This window comes from Pholcus phalangioides, unplaced genomic scaffold (assembly GCF_987345545.1).
Source record: "Pholcus phalangioides strain wild (caught in Gottingen) unplaced genomic scaffold, Ppha-v1.0 ptg000022l_1, whole genome shotgun sequence".
NCBI classification, from domain to species: Eukaryota; Metazoa; Arthropoda; class Arachnida; order Araneae; family Pholcidae; genus Pholcus; species Pholcus phalangioides.
The window spans coordinates 17944182-17959711 of record NW_028301615.1 but is presented as its reverse complement, the minus strand read 5'-3'; the positions used below and the strand labels follow the sequence as shown (position 1 = coordinate 17959711).

At 40.5% G+C, this 15530-nt stretch overlaps 50 non-coding genes across 50 annotated transcripts; all 50 read right to left on the bottom strand.

Moving 5' to 3' along the window:
- Window positions 1-4249: 4249 nt before the first annotated feature.
- TRNAE-CUC (transfer RNA glutamic acid (anticodon CUC)) lies at window positions 4250-4321 on the bottom strand. The gene has a single exon. It is a non-coding gene; the product is annotated as a tRNA-Glu (tRNA).
- A 122-nt stretch (window positions 4322-4443) lies between these two features.
- On the bottom strand, window positions 4444-4515 carry TRNAE-UUC (transfer RNA glutamic acid (anticodon UUC)). The gene has a single exon. It is a non-coding gene; the product is annotated as a tRNA-Glu (tRNA).
- Window positions 4516-4640: 125 nt separating this feature from the next.
- On the bottom strand, window positions 4641-4712 carry TRNAE-CUC (transfer RNA glutamic acid (anticodon CUC)). The gene has a single exon. It is a non-coding gene; the product is annotated as a tRNA-Glu (tRNA).
- Window positions 4713-4837: 125 nt separating this feature from the next.
- On the bottom strand, window positions 4838-4909 carry TRNAE-UUC (transfer RNA glutamic acid (anticodon UUC)). The gene has a single exon. It is a non-coding gene; the product is annotated as a tRNA-Glu (tRNA).
- A 122-nt stretch (window positions 4910-5031) lies between these two features.
- Window positions 5032-5103, bottom strand: TRNAE-UUC (transfer RNA glutamic acid (anticodon UUC)). Its single transcript has one exon. It is a non-coding gene; the product is annotated as a tRNA-Glu (tRNA).
- A 310-nt stretch (window positions 5104-5413) lies between these two features.
- Window positions 5414-5485, bottom strand: TRNAE-CUC (transfer RNA glutamic acid (anticodon CUC)). The gene has a single exon. It is a non-coding gene; the product is annotated as a tRNA-Glu (tRNA).
- A 125-nt stretch (window positions 5486-5610) lies between these two features.
- TRNAE-CUC (transfer RNA glutamic acid (anticodon CUC)) lies at window positions 5611-5682 on the bottom strand. The gene has a single exon. It is a non-coding gene; the product is annotated as a tRNA-Glu (tRNA).
- Window positions 5683-5804: 122 nt separating this feature from the next.
- TRNAE-UUC (transfer RNA glutamic acid (anticodon UUC)) lies at window positions 5805-5876 on the bottom strand. Its single transcript has one exon. It is a non-coding gene; the product is annotated as a tRNA-Glu (tRNA).
- Window positions 5877-6001: 125 nt separating this feature from the next.
- Window positions 6002-6073, bottom strand: TRNAE-UUC (transfer RNA glutamic acid (anticodon UUC)). The gene has a single exon. It is a non-coding gene; the product is annotated as a tRNA-Glu (tRNA).
- Window positions 6074-6198: 125 nt separating this feature from the next.
- On the bottom strand, window positions 6199-6270 carry TRNAE-CUC (transfer RNA glutamic acid (anticodon CUC)). Its single transcript has one exon. It is a non-coding gene; the product is annotated as a tRNA-Glu (tRNA).
- Window positions 6271-6392: 122 nt separating this feature from the next.
- On the bottom strand, window positions 6393-6464 carry TRNAE-UUC (transfer RNA glutamic acid (anticodon UUC)). The gene has a single exon. It is a non-coding gene; the product is annotated as a tRNA-Glu (tRNA).
- Window positions 6465-6774: 310 nt separating this feature from the next.
- TRNAE-CUC (transfer RNA glutamic acid (anticodon CUC)) lies at window positions 6775-6846 on the bottom strand. Its single transcript has one exon. It is a non-coding gene; the product is annotated as a tRNA-Glu (tRNA).
- A 125-nt stretch (window positions 6847-6971) lies between these two features.
- Window positions 6972-7043, bottom strand: TRNAE-UUC (transfer RNA glutamic acid (anticodon UUC)). The gene has a single exon. It is a non-coding gene; the product is annotated as a tRNA-Glu (tRNA).
- A 125-nt stretch (window positions 7044-7168) lies between these two features.
- On the bottom strand, window positions 7169-7240 carry TRNAE-CUC (transfer RNA glutamic acid (anticodon CUC)). Its single transcript has one exon. It is a non-coding gene; the product is annotated as a tRNA-Glu (tRNA).
- A 122-nt stretch (window positions 7241-7362) lies between these two features.
- TRNAE-UUC (transfer RNA glutamic acid (anticodon UUC)) lies at window positions 7363-7434 on the bottom strand. The gene has a single exon. It is a non-coding gene; the product is annotated as a tRNA-Glu (tRNA).
- A 125-nt stretch (window positions 7435-7559) lies between these two features.
- On the bottom strand, window positions 7560-7631 carry TRNAE-CUC (transfer RNA glutamic acid (anticodon CUC)). Its single transcript has one exon. It is a non-coding gene; the product is annotated as a tRNA-Glu (tRNA).
- A 125-nt stretch (window positions 7632-7756) lies between these two features.
- Window positions 7757-7828, bottom strand: TRNAE-CUC (transfer RNA glutamic acid (anticodon CUC)). Its single transcript has one exon. It is a non-coding gene; the product is annotated as a tRNA-Glu (tRNA).
- A 122-nt stretch (window positions 7829-7950) lies between these two features.
- Window positions 7951-8022, bottom strand: TRNAE-UUC (transfer RNA glutamic acid (anticodon UUC)). Its single transcript has one exon. It is a non-coding gene; the product is annotated as a tRNA-Glu (tRNA).
- A 319-nt stretch (window positions 8023-8341) lies between these two features.
- On the bottom strand, window positions 8342-8413 carry TRNAE-CUC (transfer RNA glutamic acid (anticodon CUC)). Its single transcript has one exon. It is a non-coding gene; the product is annotated as a tRNA-Glu (tRNA).
- Window positions 8414-8537: 124 nt separating this feature from the next.
- Window positions 8538-8609, bottom strand: TRNAE-UUC (transfer RNA glutamic acid (anticodon UUC)). Its single transcript has one exon. It is a non-coding gene; the product is annotated as a tRNA-Glu (tRNA).
- A 125-nt stretch (window positions 8610-8734) lies between these two features.
- TRNAE-CUC (transfer RNA glutamic acid (anticodon CUC)) lies at window positions 8735-8806 on the bottom strand. The gene has a single exon. It is a non-coding gene; the product is annotated as a tRNA-Glu (tRNA).
- Window positions 8807-8928: 122 nt separating this feature from the next.
- Window positions 8929-9000, bottom strand: TRNAE-UUC (transfer RNA glutamic acid (anticodon UUC)). Its single transcript has one exon. It is a non-coding gene; the product is annotated as a tRNA-Glu (tRNA).
- Window positions 9001-9125: 125 nt separating this feature from the next.
- TRNAE-CUC (transfer RNA glutamic acid (anticodon CUC)) lies at window positions 9126-9197 on the bottom strand. The gene has a single exon. It is a non-coding gene; the product is annotated as a tRNA-Glu (tRNA).
- Window positions 9198-9319: 122 nt separating this feature from the next.
- Window positions 9320-9391, bottom strand: TRNAE-UUC (transfer RNA glutamic acid (anticodon UUC)). The gene has a single exon. It is a non-coding gene; the product is annotated as a tRNA-Glu (tRNA).
- A 125-nt stretch (window positions 9392-9516) lies between these two features.
- TRNAE-CUC (transfer RNA glutamic acid (anticodon CUC)) lies at window positions 9517-9588 on the bottom strand. The gene has a single exon. It is a non-coding gene; the product is annotated as a tRNA-Glu (tRNA).
- Window positions 9589-9905: 317 nt separating this feature from the next.
- TRNAE-CUC (transfer RNA glutamic acid (anticodon CUC)) lies at window positions 9906-9977 on the bottom strand. Its single transcript has one exon. It is a non-coding gene; the product is annotated as a tRNA-Glu (tRNA).
- A 124-nt stretch (window positions 9978-10101) lies between these two features.
- TRNAE-UUC (transfer RNA glutamic acid (anticodon UUC)) lies at window positions 10102-10173 on the bottom strand. The gene has a single exon. It is a non-coding gene; the product is annotated as a tRNA-Glu (tRNA).
- Window positions 10174-10298: 125 nt separating this feature from the next.
- TRNAE-CUC (transfer RNA glutamic acid (anticodon CUC)) lies at window positions 10299-10370 on the bottom strand. The gene has a single exon. It is a non-coding gene; the product is annotated as a tRNA-Glu (tRNA).
- Window positions 10371-10492: 122 nt separating this feature from the next.
- Window positions 10493-10564, bottom strand: TRNAE-UUC (transfer RNA glutamic acid (anticodon UUC)). The gene has a single exon. It is a non-coding gene; the product is annotated as a tRNA-Glu (tRNA).
- A 125-nt stretch (window positions 10565-10689) lies between these two features.
- Window positions 10690-10761, bottom strand: TRNAE-CUC (transfer RNA glutamic acid (anticodon CUC)). The gene has a single exon. It is a non-coding gene; the product is annotated as a tRNA-Glu (tRNA).
- A 122-nt stretch (window positions 10762-10883) lies between these two features.
- Window positions 10884-10955, bottom strand: TRNAE-UUC (transfer RNA glutamic acid (anticodon UUC)). The gene has a single exon. It is a non-coding gene; the product is annotated as a tRNA-Glu (tRNA).
- A 125-nt stretch (window positions 10956-11080) lies between these two features.
- On the bottom strand, window positions 11081-11152 carry TRNAE-CUC (transfer RNA glutamic acid (anticodon CUC)). The gene has a single exon. It is a non-coding gene; the product is annotated as a tRNA-Glu (tRNA).
- A 317-nt stretch (window positions 11153-11469) lies between these two features.
- Window positions 11470-11541, bottom strand: TRNAE-CUC (transfer RNA glutamic acid (anticodon CUC)). Its single transcript has one exon. It is a non-coding gene; the product is annotated as a tRNA-Glu (tRNA).
- Window positions 11542-11665: 124 nt separating this feature from the next.
- On the bottom strand, window positions 11666-11737 carry TRNAE-UUC (transfer RNA glutamic acid (anticodon UUC)). Its single transcript has one exon. It is a non-coding gene; the product is annotated as a tRNA-Glu (tRNA).
- A 125-nt stretch (window positions 11738-11862) lies between these two features.
- TRNAE-CUC (transfer RNA glutamic acid (anticodon CUC)) lies at window positions 11863-11934 on the bottom strand. The gene has a single exon. It is a non-coding gene; the product is annotated as a tRNA-Glu (tRNA).
- A 122-nt stretch (window positions 11935-12056) lies between these two features.
- TRNAE-UUC (transfer RNA glutamic acid (anticodon UUC)) lies at window positions 12057-12128 on the bottom strand. Its single transcript has one exon. It is a non-coding gene; the product is annotated as a tRNA-Glu (tRNA).
- Window positions 12129-12438: 310 nt separating this feature from the next.
- On the bottom strand, window positions 12439-12510 carry TRNAE-UUC (transfer RNA glutamic acid (anticodon UUC)). The gene has a single exon. It is a non-coding gene; the product is annotated as a tRNA-Glu (tRNA).
- Window positions 12511-12635: 125 nt separating this feature from the next.
- Window positions 12636-12707, bottom strand: TRNAE-CUC (transfer RNA glutamic acid (anticodon CUC)). The gene has a single exon. It is a non-coding gene; the product is annotated as a tRNA-Glu (tRNA).
- Window positions 12708-12829: 122 nt separating this feature from the next.
- TRNAE-UUC (transfer RNA glutamic acid (anticodon UUC)) lies at window positions 12830-12901 on the bottom strand. The gene has a single exon. It is a non-coding gene; the product is annotated as a tRNA-Glu (tRNA).
- A 310-nt stretch (window positions 12902-13211) lies between these two features.
- Window positions 13212-13283, bottom strand: TRNAE-CUC (transfer RNA glutamic acid (anticodon CUC)). Its single transcript has one exon. It is a non-coding gene; the product is annotated as a tRNA-Glu (tRNA).
- A 125-nt stretch (window positions 13284-13408) lies between these two features.
- TRNAE-CUC (transfer RNA glutamic acid (anticodon CUC)) lies at window positions 13409-13480 on the bottom strand. The gene has a single exon. It is a non-coding gene; the product is annotated as a tRNA-Glu (tRNA).
- A 122-nt stretch (window positions 13481-13602) lies between these two features.
- TRNAE-UUC (transfer RNA glutamic acid (anticodon UUC)) lies at window positions 13603-13674 on the bottom strand. Its single transcript has one exon. It is a non-coding gene; the product is annotated as a tRNA-Glu (tRNA).
- A 125-nt stretch (window positions 13675-13799) lies between these two features.
- Window positions 13800-13871, bottom strand: TRNAE-UUC (transfer RNA glutamic acid (anticodon UUC)). Its single transcript has one exon. It is a non-coding gene; the product is annotated as a tRNA-Glu (tRNA).
- Window positions 13872-13996: 125 nt separating this feature from the next.
- TRNAE-UUC (transfer RNA glutamic acid (anticodon UUC)) lies at window positions 13997-14068 on the bottom strand. The gene has a single exon. It is a non-coding gene; the product is annotated as a tRNA-Glu (tRNA).
- A 125-nt stretch (window positions 14069-14193) lies between these two features.
- Window positions 14194-14265, bottom strand: TRNAE-CUC (transfer RNA glutamic acid (anticodon CUC)). Its single transcript has one exon. It is a non-coding gene; the product is annotated as a tRNA-Glu (tRNA).
- A 122-nt stretch (window positions 14266-14387) lies between these two features.
- Window positions 14388-14459, bottom strand: TRNAE-UUC (transfer RNA glutamic acid (anticodon UUC)). Its single transcript has one exon. It is a non-coding gene; the product is annotated as a tRNA-Glu (tRNA).
- A 122-nt stretch (window positions 14460-14581) lies between these two features.
- On the bottom strand, window positions 14582-14653 carry TRNAE-UUC (transfer RNA glutamic acid (anticodon UUC)). The gene has a single exon. It is a non-coding gene; the product is annotated as a tRNA-Glu (tRNA).
- A 122-nt stretch (window positions 14654-14775) lies between these two features.
- Window positions 14776-14847, bottom strand: TRNAE-UUC (transfer RNA glutamic acid (anticodon UUC)). The gene has a single exon. It is a non-coding gene; the product is annotated as a tRNA-Glu (tRNA).
- A 310-nt stretch (window positions 14848-15157) lies between these two features.
- Window positions 15158-15229, bottom strand: TRNAE-CUC (transfer RNA glutamic acid (anticodon CUC)). The gene has a single exon. It is a non-coding gene; the product is annotated as a tRNA-Glu (tRNA).
- A 125-nt stretch (window positions 15230-15354) lies between these two features.
- Window positions 15355-15426, bottom strand: TRNAE-CUC (transfer RNA glutamic acid (anticodon CUC)). The gene has a single exon. It is a non-coding gene; the product is annotated as a tRNA-Glu (tRNA).
- Between the last annotated feature and the right edge of the window lie 104 nt (window positions 15427-15530).

Below are 15530 nucleotides of genomic sequence, written 5' to 3'. Positions count from 1 at the left end.
CTCTCCTGATGCCACCAAAAGAAAGAAAAGAAATCCACTCTTCTAAATGCAATATTCACTGAAATATTCAAATTCGAAAAACGGAGGAAAGTTAGGGCGAAAACAGTATTAAATGAGGGTGAAACTGTTTACCCGTATTTAACGCTGCTTTTTTCACATTAACACTGTCTTTACCAATATTAACGCTGAATATTTCACTTAGGGTCGTATTCACCGACATGGTTTAAGCTATAGTCACAATTGTTTGATAAGAGATCGACACGAATTGGTTAAATTCAGGGTTTTAACCAATCTATGTTGATCTCTTATCCAAAAATTGTAACTACAGGTTTAAACCATGTCGGCGAATACGGCCCTTAGAAGCACGGAATTTTTTGTGTTGGCATCAGGATAGACAGGGCAACAACATTGCAATTGGGTTCTTGAGAACAGGGTGTCCGTATAAAAAGTTAACATTTTTATTTTAATCACTATACAGCCCCTTGCAACATGGATGCCATATCTGAGTACTACACGTTATTCGGATGCTTTTTCAAATTGGGAGTATACCTGTAGGATCAACGATTCACCAGTAAAATACCATACGTCCTGTTACCTTCACCCCGTGTGAATCAAATATAATCATAAAATAAAATTATTACAATTTATATTTTTCGTTAGCAATCACTTTATGTGAAATTTGCGAACTTTTTTTTCAGAAAATTGTTTTACAGTTTCCTCGAAATTTATGGTTTTCAATATATCACTTTCGATACACATCAGTGATAACCAGTTTAAGCGCTGCTGTCCCATTGTGCAGCGGAGCTGGTTTTTTATCAATTTAAGTTTTGAGAATGAACGTTCCCCTGTACAGTTGGTGACCATCATGCAAAGAAATATTCTTAATGCGATTTCTACATTGGGAAACACGGATTTCAACTTATCTGAAATTATTTTTTTATATAGTTCAGAGAGAGAGTGTGAATCACAATTTTCGTCGTTGCTTATGTAGTATTTTAGATGAACACATTCATTGAAAAGGTCATTTTGATCGAGATCTTGGGGATATGCATTAGCAAGATGTTCACACTTTGTTTGTAGCTCCTTAGCGTCGATTTTTTTCAACTCTCCAAAGAAGCAAAATCGATTTCCAATCAATGAATAAGCTTCTGCACGTTTTATCAATTCAGAAGTTAAATAATCCAAAACTGGAAGAAATGTATCTACCTTAAATTTTTCACTTGCACTTAAACATATCTCATCTTCTGCTCCATCGTATCTAGTGAACCGTACACTTCGCTTACTCTCCCTTTTTTTTATGTAACTATAATCTAAATCTGGACATCTACTTCTAGATTTTAATTCATATTCACTAAACTTATCCCTGATTTCTTGGAGATATATTTTCAGAGACTCCAAAAGATTCACAGCAGTAAGTATATTTACATCCTTTGACTGTAAAATATTACTTACTTTGTTCATTCTTTCAAGAATGTCATTCCAAAGAATTACCAAGAAAATCATATCCAGGCTCTCCATTTTCTTGCGTAGTCCTGCTGCTTCTACTCTTGCGTTCACTTCCTGTTGGGCATCTGTTGATATAGAATCAAGTGCATGGCCAATTTTCTCAAAACTTTCACAGAGAGCATGAACAGCGTCAAAATGTGATGACCATCTTGTGTCTGACAGATGCTTTACAACCAGAGCTTTTCCTATTGATGAAACTAGAGTATTCCACCGATGCGTCGAGACGGAAAAAAATGAATACAGGCGCTGAATGAAATCAAAAAATTTTACAGATTGTAGAGAACTCTCTACCGCTTTAACTCCAATCAAATTCAGGCTGTGCCCAGCACAAGGGACATAAATAGCAAATTCATTAAGCTCTTTGACACGTGCTTGCAACCCAGTGTAGCGTCCAGACATATTTGATGCGTTATCATACGATTGGCCTCGGCAGTTTGATAGCGGAATTTCGTTCTTGTCGAGAAAACCTATAACAGTTTCAGTTAAAGCCTTGGCACCGTGATCAAATATTGGAATGAATTTTAAAAAACGTTCCACGGGTTCCCATCCTTGAATATATCTAATAACAAATGTTAGTTGATCGACATGTGAAATATCTGGAGTGGAATCCACACTTATTGAATAATACTTAGAATCTTTTATTTCTTTAAGAATAACACTGAGAACGTGTTGTCCCATCAATTCCAAAAATTCTTCACAGATATTTGCTGATAAGTATGATGGATTTCCTTTGCCCCGATTTCCATACAGCCTCAAATGCTCTTTCAGAAAAGGGTCGAATTCACTCAATAGCTCTAATACTCCAAGGTAGTTGCCATTTTTTGGTGACCCAATAATTTGATTTTCACCACGGAATGGCAATCCCCTAGAGGAAAGAAAGCAAATAACTGAAACTACACGCATTAATAGTTTCTGCCAATACTCCTGTTCGGAGTGATATTGCTCAATTAATGCAGAATTTACGCATCCACTTTCTTTGTGACGGGTTACAAATGCCTTCATGCATCGTTGGTGCTCATTGCTGTTTTCGTGTTCCGAGATAACTTCACTAGAATGTTTCCAGTCATTGAATCCATAAGTAGCAAAAGGAGATTCTCTGTCAGATAACAGGCGGCACACAAAACAAAACAAACGACCTTTGGATGGCGAATAGAGCGGCCATTCACGTTTTATGAATTCACCATTTCGAAGTTTGCGCTCAAAAACATTTTTTGTCAAGTATCTTTCCTTTACATTTTTCTCACCACCTGCTTTTGTGTATGTTCTACGTGAATTCGAAAAGTCACTATCATAATTCTGGCACGATGTTGGTCCAACATGAATCCAATAATTCACTGTGGTAGTATCCTTGACGTTCCACAATCCTGGATCAGTCTGTTGAGTAGTAACATCTTTCACTGATATAAATGATGACTCCTCTCGTGGGATTTCTTGAGCAGAGTGAATTGGTACTGAAACTATAAGATTATCTTCTTCAATTGGGGAAATGGGTGTAACAATAGATGTGGTACTGGTAGATGGAGGGGAACTCGAATTCAGCCAATATTTCAATTTTGGAAGTTTATTAATTTTTTCTTTTTTCTCTGCTGCTTTTTTCCTCTTCGTCGCACCACTCAAAAAGTTACGTTTCATTTTCGTTGAGAGATATATTATAATAACATTTAAAAAATTAAAAAAAACTGATTTGATTGAAAACGAAAAGTTAGAGAATCTGTTTTTTTTTTAAAAATGGACTTGTAGATAGAGCAGGAGATCGAATCTCCTCAAATGAATATTAAGAACTGATAAAGACATGCCACATACACACACACACCAAGGAATATTTTCAGTATTTCTGAGGAAAAAAAAGCCCTATTATGAACTAAGAGTATGGGAGGGGGAGGGGGGGGGTGGCTGTTTTGCTTTCCTGAAATTTCGCGGTACATCGAGCAAAGAACCACAGAGATACCAGATACTAAAAATTCTCACACCTTAAAAAGGAGCCGCCTAATCCTTTTACATCTCCCGAAAACAAAAATCCATGAATACAATCAATGTTCTTCTTCAGGGAAAGCAAGGGGAGACAAAAATAGATTTTAAAAAATATGACGCGGCAAGGGATAGAGGTCTCAAGGGGACAAGCATTCTTGGTTTAATCTTAATGCTGATAGAGAAGGGACCATTGCAAGTGGTGGGGAGAACATACTATTCGCCTCCTATTACCGTGAACCTCCTCCCATTTTCAAAATGTCTGAATTTTTTTTTTTATTCAGTTGTTGCAACCATTCTTATCTCTTAGTAGAAAAGAGCTATTCTTTGGAATGGGGACACTAGTCAAAGTTGGATCTGTTTGGTCTCGCCCATTGTGAATCGAATTCCCTTAGGACAAAGCCACTTTTCGTCGTAGCTAGTCTACGAATGCCGCACGTACACAAGAAACAGCTCCAGATGGTCGCCAATTGCTTTGTTAATGATTACATTCCGAATGGAATGAAGTATACCAAAGCTGGTTTCGCCAGAGTCGTTTTCAATGAGTACACTACGGCCAATACAAGTGTGGCCTTTATTATATTGAGGATGCCTTTTGGCAATATGAACGCGACGCCACAAACAATTGTAGAAGGGATTCAAGTTTTTTTTTCTTTTTTGAGACATTTATTTTTACAATATAGTCCCGTCATTATTATGAAGTCATCTCGAGGCCCCCCTGAACGTGAGGCCCCCGGGCCGTGCCCGGGTGGGCCCATGCGTTAAGACGGCCCTGATCCCACGCCGGGAATCGAACCCGGGCCTCCTGCGTGAGAGCCAGAAATCCTAACCACTAGACCACATGGGACGAACTGCATACCTAGTAAATAATCATGGAACACTTTCTGAAGAGTGATAACCAATTTCTAGTAAATGTAAAATGTGCATAAATGAAAAAAGAGGGATCAAGTATCTTTGTACGATAAAACATTCCCATGCCGGGAATCGAACCCGGGCCTCCTGTGTGAAAGCCAGAAATCCTAACCACTAGACCACATGGGACGATCTGACAGTCTGGTAAATAAGCATGAAACCCTTTCTAAAGAGTCATAACCAATTTCTAGTAGAGAATGTAAAATGAGCATCAATGAAAAAAGAGGGACCAAGTATCTTTGTACGATAAAACATTCCCACGCCGGGAATCGAACCCGGGCCTCCTGGGTGAGAGCCAGAAATCCTAACCACTAGACCACATGGGACGATCTGCATACCTAGTAAATAATCATGGAACACTATCTGAAGAGTGATAACCAATTTCTAGTAGAGAATGTAAAATGTGCATAAATGAAAAAAGAGGGATCAAGTATCTTTGTACGATAAAACATTCCCATGCCGGGAATCGTACCCGGGCCTCCTGGGTGAAAGCCAGAAATCCTAACCACTAGACCACATGGGACGATCTGCATACCTAGTAAATAATCATGGAACACTTTCTGAAGAGTGATAACCAATTTCTTGTAAATGTAAAATGTGCATAAATGAAAAAAGAGGGATCAAGTAGCTTTGTACGATAAAACATTCCCATGCCGGGAATCGAACCCGGGCCTCCTGGGTGAAAGCCAGAAATCCTAACCACTAGACCACATGGGACGATCTGACAATCTGGTAAATAAGCATGAAACCCTTTCTAAAGAGTCATAACCAATTTCTAGTAGAGAATGTAAAATGAGCATCAATGAAAAAAGAGGGACCAAGTATCTTTGTACGATAAAACATTCCCACGCCGGGAATCGAACCCGGGCGAGAGCCAGAAATCCTAACCACTAGACCACATGGGACGATCTGCATACCTAGTAAATAATCATGGAACACTTTCTGAAGAGTGATAACCAATTTCTAGTAAATGTAAAATGTGCATAAATGAAAAAAGAGGGATCAAGTATCTTTGTACGATAAAACATTCCCATGCCGGGAATCGAACCCGGGCCTCCTGGGTGAGAGCCAGAAATCTCAACCACTAGACCACATGGGACGATCTGATAATCTGGTAAATAAGCATGAAACCCTTTCTAAAGAGTCATAACCAATTCCTAGTAGAGAATGTAAAATGAGCATCAATGAAAAAAGAGGGACCAAGTATCTTTGTACGATAAAACATTCCCACGCCGGGAATCGAACCCGGGCCTCCTGGGTGAGAGCCAGAAATCCTAACCACTAGACCACATGGGACGATCTGCATACCTAGTAAATAATCATGGAACACTATCTGAAGAGTGATAACCAATTTCTAGTAAATGTAAAATGTGCATAAATGAAAAAAGAGGGATCAAGTATCTTTGTACGATAAAACATTCCCATGCCGGGAATGGAACCCGGGCCTCCTGGGTGAAAGCCAGAAATCCTAACCACTAGACCACATGGGACGATCTGACAATCTGGTAAATAAGCATGAAACCCTTTCTAAAGAGTCATAACCAATTTCTAGTAGAGAATGTAAAATGTGCATAAATGAAAAAAGAGGGATCAAGTATCTTTGTACGATAAAACATTCCCATGGCGGGAATCGTACCCGGGCCTCCTGGGTGAAAGCCAGAAATCCTAACCACTAGACCACATGGGACGATCTGACAGTCTGGTAAATAAGCATGAAACCCTTTCTAAAGAGTCATAACCAATTTCTAGTAGAGAATGTAAAATGAGCATCAATGAAAAAAGAGGGACCAAGTATCTTTGTACGATAAAACATTCCCACGCCGGGAATCGAACCCGGGCCTCCTGGGTGAGTGCCAGAAATCCTAACCACTAGACCACATGGGACGATCTGCATACCTAGTAAATAATCATGGAACACTTTCTGAAGAGTGATAACCAATTTCTAATAAATGTAAAATGTGCATAAATGAAAAAAGAGGGATCAAGTAGCTTTGTACGATAAAACATTCCCATGCCGGGAATCGAACCCGGGCCTCCTGGGTGAAAGCCAGAAATCCTAACCACTAGACCACATGGGACGATCTGACAATCTGGTAAATAAGCATGAAACCCTTTCTAAAGAGTCATAACCAATTTCTAGTAGAGAATGTAAAATGAGCATCAATGAAAAAAGAGGGACCAAGTATCTTTGTACGATAAAACATTCCCACGCCGGGAATCGAACCCGGGCGAGAGCCAGAAATCCTAACCACTAGACCACATGGGACGATCTGCATACCTAGTAAATAATCATGGAACACTTTCTGAAGAGTGATAACCAATTTCTAGTAAATGTAAAATGTGCATACATGAAAAAAGAGGGATCAAGTATCTTTGTACGATAAAACATTCCCATGCCGGGAATCGAACCCGGGCCTCCTGGGTGAGAGCCAGAAATCCCAACCACTAGACCACATGGGACGATCTGATAATCTGGTAAATAAGCATGAAACCCTTTCTAAAGAGTCATAACCAATTTCTAGTAGAGAATGTAAAATGAGCATCAATGAAAAAAGAGGGATCAAGTATCTTTGTACGATAAAACATTCCCATGCCGGGAATCGAACCCGGGCCTCCTGGGTGAAAGCCAGAAATCCTAACCACTAGACCACATGGGACGTTCTGACAATCTGGTAAATAAGCATGAAACCCTTTCTAAAGAGTCATAACCAATTTCTAGTAGAGAATGTAAAATGAGCATCAATGAAAAAAGAGGGATCAAGTATCTTTGTACGATAAAACATTCCCACGCCGGGAATCGAACCCGGGCCTCCTGGATGAGAGCCAGAAATCCTAACCACTAGACCACATGGGACGATCTGCATACCTAGTAAATAATAATGGAACACTTTCTGAAGAGTGATAACCAATTTCTAGTAAATGTAAAATGTGCATAAATGAAAAAAGACGGATCAAGTATCTTTGTACGATAAAACATTCCCATGCCGGGAATCGAACCCGGGCCTCCTGGGTGAAAGCCAGAAATCCGAACCACTAGACCACATGGGACGATCTGACAATCTGGTAAATAAGCATGAAACCCTTTCTAAAGAGTCATAACCAATTTCTTGTAGACAATGTAAAATGAGCATCAATGAAAAAAGAGGGACCAAGTATCTTTGTACGATAAAACATTCCCATGCCGGGAATCGAACCCGGGCCTCCTGGGTGAGAGCCAGAAATCCTAACCACTAGACCACATGGGACGATCTGATAATCTGGTAAATAAGCATGAAAACCTTTCTAAAGAGTTTTAACCAATTTCTAGTAGAGAATGTAAAATGAGCATCAATGAAAAAAGAGGGACCAAGTATCTTTGTACGATAAAACATTCCAATGCCGGGAATGGAACCCGGGCCTCCTGGATGAGAGCCAGAAATCCTAACCACTAGACCACATGGGACGATCTGCATACCTAGTAAATAATAATGGAACACTTTCTGGAAAGTGATAACCAATTTCTAGTAAATGTAAAATGTGCATAAATGAAAAAAGACGGATCAAGTATCTTTGTACGATAAAACATTCCCATGCCGGGAATCGAACCCGGGCCTCCTGGGTGAAAGCCAGAAATCCGAACCACTAGACCACATGGGACGATCTGACAATCTGGTAAATAAGCATGAAACCCTTTCTAAAGAGTCATAACCAGTTTCTAGTAGAGAATGTAAAATGAGCATCAATGAAAAAAGAGGGACCAAGTATCTTTGTACGATAAAACATTCCAATGCCGGGAATGGAACCCGGGCCTCCTGGGTAAAAGCCAGAAATCCTAATCACTAGATCACATGGGACGACCTGAATACCTAGTAAATAATCATGGAACACTTTCTGAAGAGTGATAACCAATTTCTAGTAAATGTAAAATGTGCATAAATGGAAAAAGAGGGATCAAGTATCTTTGTACGATAAAACATTCCCTCGCCGGGAATCGAACCCGGGCCTCCTGGGTGAGAGCCAGAAATCCTAACCACTAGACCACGTGGGACGATCTAACAGTCTGGTAAATAAGCATGAAACCCTTTCTAAAGAGTCATAACCAATTTCTAGTGGAGAATGTAAAATGAGCATCAATGAAAAAGAGGGAGCAAGTATCTTTGTACGATAAAACATTCCCATGCAGGGAATCGAACCCGGGCCTCCTGGGTGAAATCCAGAAATCCTAACCACTAGACCACATGGGACGATCTGACAATCTGGTAAATAAGCATGAAACCCTTTCTAAAGAGTCATAACCAATTTATAGTAGAGAATGTAAAATGAGCATCAATGAAAAAAGAGGGACCAAGTATCTTTGTACGATAAAACATTCCCACGCCGGGAATCGAACCCGGGCCTCCTGGGTGAGAGCCAGAAATCCTAACCACTAGACCACATGGGACGATCTGCATACCTAGTAAATAATCATGGAACACTTTCTGAAGAGTGATAACCAATTTCTAGTAAATGTAAAATGTGCATAAATGAAAAAAGAGGGATCAAGTATCTTTGTACGATAAAACATTCCCATGCCGGGAAACGAACCCGGACCTCCTGGGTGAAAGCCAGAAATCCTAACCACTAGACCACATGGGACGATCTGACAATCTGGTAAATAAGCATGAAACCCTTTCTAAAGAGTCATAACCAATTCCTAGTAGAGAATGTAAAATGAGCATCAATGAAAAAAGAGGGACCAAGTATCTTTGTACGATAAAACATTCCCACCCCGGGAATCGAACCCGGGCCTCCTGGATGAGAGCCAGAAATCCTAACCACTAGACCACATGGGACGATCTGCATACCTAGTAAATAATAATGGAACACTTTCTGAAGAGTGATAACCAATTTCTAGTAAATGTAAAATGTGCATAAATGAAAAAAGACGGATCAAGTATCTTTGTACGATAAAACATTCCCATGCCGGGAATCGAACCCGGGCCTCCTGGGTGAAAGCCAGGAATCCGAACCACTAGACCACATGGGACGATCTGACAATCTGGTAAATAAGCATGAAACCCTTTCTAAAGAGTCATAACCAATTTCTAGTAGAGAATGTAAAATGAGCATCAATGAAAAAAGAGGGACCAAGTATCTTTGTACGATAAAACATTCCCATGCCGGGAATCGAACCCGGGCCTCCTGGGTGAGAGCCAGAAATCCTAACCACTAGACCACATGGGACGATTTGATAATCTGGTAAATAAGCATGAAACCCTTTCTAAAGAGTTTTAACCAATTTCTAGTAGAGAATGTAAAATGAGCATCAATGAAAAAAGAGGGACCAAGTATCTTTGTACGATAATACATTCCAATGCCGGGAATGGAACCCGGGCCTCCTGGGTAAAAGCCAGAAATCCTAATCACTAGACCACATGGGACGACCTGAATACCTAGTAAATAATCATGGAACACTTTCTGAAGAGTGATAACCAATTTCTAGTATGTAAAATGTGCATAAATGGAAAAAGAGGGATCAAGTATCTTTGTACGATAAAACATTCCCTCGCCGGGAATCGAACCCGGGCCTCCTGGGTGAGAGCCAGAAATCCTAACCACTAGACCACTTGGGACGATCTAACAGTCTGGTAAATAAGCATGAAACCCTTTCTAAAGAGTCATAACCAATTTCTAGTGGAGAATGTAAAATGAGCATCAATGAAAAAGAGGGACCAAGTATCTTTGTACGATAAAACATTCCCATGCAGGGAATCGAACCCGGGCCTCCTGGGTGAAAGCCAGAAATCCTAACCACTAGACCACATGGGACGATCTGACAATCTGGTAAATAAGCATGAAACCCTTTCTAAAGAGTCATAACCAATTTATAGTAGAGAATGTAAAATGAGCATCAATGAAAAAAGAGGGACCAAGTAGCTTTGTACGATAAAACATTCCCACCCCGGGAATCGAACCCGGGCCTCCTGGGTGAGAGCCAGAAATCCTAACCACTAGACCACATGGGACGATCTGCATACCTAGTAAATAATCATGGAACACTTTCTGAAGAGTGATAACCAATTTCTAGTAAATGTAAAATGTGCATAAATGAAAAAAGAGGGATCAAGTATCTTTGTACGATAAAACATTCCCATGCCGGGAATCGAACCCGGACCTCCTGGGTGAAAGCCAGAAATCCTAACCACTAGACCACATGGGACGATCTGACAATCTGGTAAATAAGCATGAAACCCTTTCTAAAGAGTCATAACCAATTCCTAGTAGAGAATGTAAAATGAGCATCAATGAAAAAAGAGGGACCAAGTATCTTTGTACGATAAAACATTCCCACGCCGGGAATCGAACCCGGGCCTCCTGGATGAGAGCCAGAAATCCTAACCACTAGACCACATGGGACGATCTGCATACCTAGTAAATAATAATGGAACACTTTCTGAAGAGTGATAACCAATTTCTAGTAAATGTAAAATGTGCATAAATGAAAAAAGACGGATCAAGTATCTTTGTACGATAAAACATTCCCATGCCGGGAATCGAACCCGGGCCTCCTGGGTGAAAGCCAGAAATCCGAACCACTAGACCACATGGGACGATCTGACAATCTGGTAAATAAGCATGAAACCCTTTCTAAAGAGTCATAACCACTTTCTAGTAGAGAATGTAAAATGAGCATCAATGAAAAAAGAGGGACCAAATATCTTTGTACGATAAAACATTCCCATGCCGGGAATCGAACCCGGGCCTCCTGGGTGAGAGCCAGAAATCCTAACCACTAGACCACATGGGACGATCTGATAATCTGGTAAATAAGCATGAAACCCTTTCTAAAGAGTTTTAACCAATTTCTAGTAGAGAATGTAAAATGAGCATCAATGAAAAAAGAGTGACCAAGTATCTTTGTACGATAAAACATTCCAATGCCGGGAATGGAACCCGGGCCTCCTGGGTAAAAGCCAGAAATCCTAATCACTAGACCACATGGGACGACCTGAATACCTAGTAAATAATCATGGAACACTTTCTGAAGAGTGATAACCAATTTCTAGTATGTAAAATGTGCATAAATGGAAAAAGAGGGATCAAGTATCTTTGTACGATAAAACATTCCCTCGCCGGGAATCGAACCCGGGCCTCCTGGGTGAGAGCCAGAAATCCTAACCACTAGACCACTTGGGACGATCTAACAGTCTGGTAAATAAGCATGAAACCCTTTCTAAAGAGTCATAACCAATTTCTAGTGGAGAATGTAAAATGAGCATCAATGAAAAAGAGGGACCAAGTATCTTTGTACGATAAAACATTCCCATGCAGGGAATCGAACCCGGGCCTCCTGGGTGAAAGCCAGAAATCCTAACCACTAGACCACATGGGACGATCTGACAATCTGGTAAATAAGCATGAAACCCTTTCTAAAGAGTCATAACCAATTTATAGTAGAGAATGTAAAATGAGCATCAATGAAAAAAGAGGGACCAAGTATCTTTGTACGATAAAACATTCCCACGCCGGGAATCGAACCCGGGCCTCCTGGGTGAGAGCCAGAAATCCTAACCACTAGACCACATGGAACGATCTGCATACCTAGTAAATAATCATGGAACACTTTCTGAAGAGTGATAACCAATTTCTAGTAAATGTAAAATGTGCATAAATGAAAAAAGAGGGATCAAGTATCTTTGTACGATAAAACATTCCCATGCCGGGAATCGAACCCGGACCTCCTGGGTGAAAGCCAGAAATCCTAACCACTAGACCACATGGGACGATCAGACAAACTGGTAAATAAGCATGAAACCCTTTCTAAAGAGTCATAACCAATTTCTAGTAGAGAATGTAAAATGAGCATCAATGAAAAAAGAGGGACCAAGTATCTTTGTACGATAAAACATTCCCACGCCGGGAATCGAACCCGGGCGAGAGCCAGAAATCCTAACCACTAGAACACATGGGACGATCTGCATACCTAGTAAATAATCATGGAACACTTTCTGAAGAGTGATAACCAATTTCTAGTAAATGTAAAATGTGCATAAATGAAAAAAGAGGGATCAAGTATCTTTGTACGATAAAACATTCCCATGCCGGGAATCGAACACGGGCCTCCTGGGTGAAAGCCAGAAATCCTAACCACTAGACCACATGGGACGATCTGACAGTCTGGTAAATAAGCATGAAACCCTTTCTAAAGAGTCATAACCAATTTCTAGTAGAGAATGTAAAATGAGCATCAATGAAAAAAGAGGGACCAAGTATCTTTGTACGATAAAACATTCCCACGCCGGGAATCGAACCCGGGCCTCCTGGGTGAGAACCAGAAATCCTAACCACTAGACCACATGGGACGATCTGCATACCTAGTAAATAATCATGGAACACTTTCTGAAGAGTGATAACCAATTTGTAGTAAATGTAAAATGTGCATAAATGAAAAAAGAGGGATCAAGTATCTTTGTACGATAAAACATTCCCATGCCGGGAATCGAACCCGGACCTCCTGGGTGAAAGCCAGAAATCCTAACCACTAGACCACATGGGACGATCTGACACTCTGGTAAATAAGCATGAAACCCTTTCTAAAGAGTCATAACCAATTCCTAGTAGAGAATGTAAAATGAGCATCAATGAAAAAAGAGGGACCAAGTATCTTTGTACGATAAAACATTCCCACGCCGGGAATCGAACCCGGGCGAGAGCCAGAAATCCTAACCACTAGAACACATGGGACGATCTGCATACCTAGTAAATAATCATGGAACACTTTCTGAAGAGTGATAACCAATTTCTAGTAAATGTAAAATGTGCATAAATGAAAAAAGAGGGATCAAGTATCTTTGTACGATAAAACATTCCCATGCCGGGAATCGAACCCGGGCCTCCTGGGTGAGAGCCAGAAATCCCAACCACTAGACCACATGGGACGATCTGATAATCTGGTAAATAAGCATGAAACCCTTTCTAAAGAGTCATAACCAATTTCTAGTAGAGAATGTAAAATGAGCATCAATGAAAAAAGAGGGACCAAGTATCTTTGTACGATAAAACATTCCCACGCCGGGAATCGAACCCGGGCCTCCTGGGTGAGAGCCAGAAATCCTAACCACTAGACCACATGGGACGATCTGCATACCTAGTAAATAATTATGGAACACTATCTGAAGAGTGATAACCAATTTCTAGTAAATGTAAAATGTGCATAAATGAAAAAAGAGGGATCAAGTATCTTTGTACGATAAAACATTCCCATGCCGGGAATCGAACCCGGGCCTCCTGGGTGAAAGCCAGAAATCCGAACCACTAGACTACATGGGACGATCTGACAATCTGGTAAATAAGCATGAAACCCTTTCTAAAGAGTCATAACCAATTTCTAGTAGAGAATGTAAAATGTGCATAAATGAAAAAAGAGGGATCAAGTATCTTTGTACGATAAAACATTCCCATGCCGGGAATCGTACCCGGGCCTCCTGGGTGAAAGCCAGAAATCCTAACCACTAGACCACATGGGACGATCTGATAATCTGGTAAATAAGCATGAAACCCTTTCTAAAGAGTCATAACCAATTTCTAGTAGAGAATGTAAAATGAGCATCAATGAAAAAAGAGGGATCAAGTATCTTTGTACGATAAAACATTCCCATGCCGGGAATCGAACCCGGGCCTCCTGGGTGAAAGCCAGAAATCCTAACCACTAGACCACATGGGACGATCTGACAATCTGGTAAATAAGCATGAAACCCTTTCTAAAGAGTCATAACCAATTTCTAGTAGAGAATGTAAAATGAGCATCAATGAAAAAAGAGGGATCAAGTATCTTTGTACGATAAAACATTCCCACGCCGGGAATCGAACCCGGGCCTCCTGGATGAGAGCCAGAAATCCTAACCACTAGACCACATGGGACGATCTGCATACCTAGTAAATAATAATGGAACACTTTCTGAAGAGTGATAACCAATTTCTAGTAAATGTAAAATGTGCATAAATGAAAAAAGACGGATCAAGTATCTTTGTACGATAAAACATTCCCATGCCGGGAATTGAACCCGGGCCTCCTGGGTGAAAGCCAGAAATCCTAACCACTAGACCACATGGGACGATCTGACAATCTGGTAAATAAGCATGAAACCCTTTCTAAAGAGTCATAACCAATTTCTAGTAAATGTAAAATGTGCATAAATGAAAAAAGAGGGATCAAGTATCTTTGTACGATAAAACATTCCCATGCCGGGAATCGTACCCGGGCCTCCTGGGTGAAAGCCAGAAATCCTAACCACTAGACCACATGGGACGATCTGCATACCTAGTAAATAATCATGGAACACTTTCTGAAGAGTGATAACCAATTTCTTGTAAATGTAAAATGTGCATAAATGAAAAAAGAGGGATCAAGTTGCTTTGTACGATAAAACATTCCCATGCCGGGAATCGAACCCGGGCCTCCTGGGTGAAAGCCAGAAATCCTAACCACTAGACCACATGGGACGATCTGACAATCTGGTAAATAAGCATGAAACCCTTTCTAAAGAGTCATAACCAATTTCTAGTAGAGAATGTAAAATGAGCATCAATGAAAAAAGAGGGACCAAGTATCTTTGTACGATAAAACATTCCCACGCCGGGAATCGAACCCGGGCGAGAGCCAGAAATCCTAACCACTAGACCACATGGGACGATCTGCATACCTAGTAAATAATCATGGAACACTTTCTGAAGAGTGATAACCAATTTCTAGTAAATGTAAAATGTGCATAAATGAAAAAAGAGGGATCAAGTATCTTTGTACGATAAAACATTCCCATGCCGGGAATCGAACCCGGGCCTCCTGGGTGAGAGCCAGAAATCTCAACCACTAGACCACATGGGACGATCTGATAATCTGGTAAATAAGCATGAAACCCTTTCTAAAGAGTCATAACCAATTCCTAGTAGAGAATGTAAAATGAGCATCAATGAAAAAAGAGGGACCAAGTATCTTTGTACGATAAAACATTCCCACGCCGGGAATCGAACCCGGGCCTCCTGGGTGAGAGCCAGAAATCCTAACCACTAGACCACATGGGACGATCTGCATACCTAGTAAATAATCATGGAACACTATCTGAAGAGTGATAACCAATTTCTAGTAAATGTAAAATGTGCATAAATGAAAAAAGAGGGATCAAGTA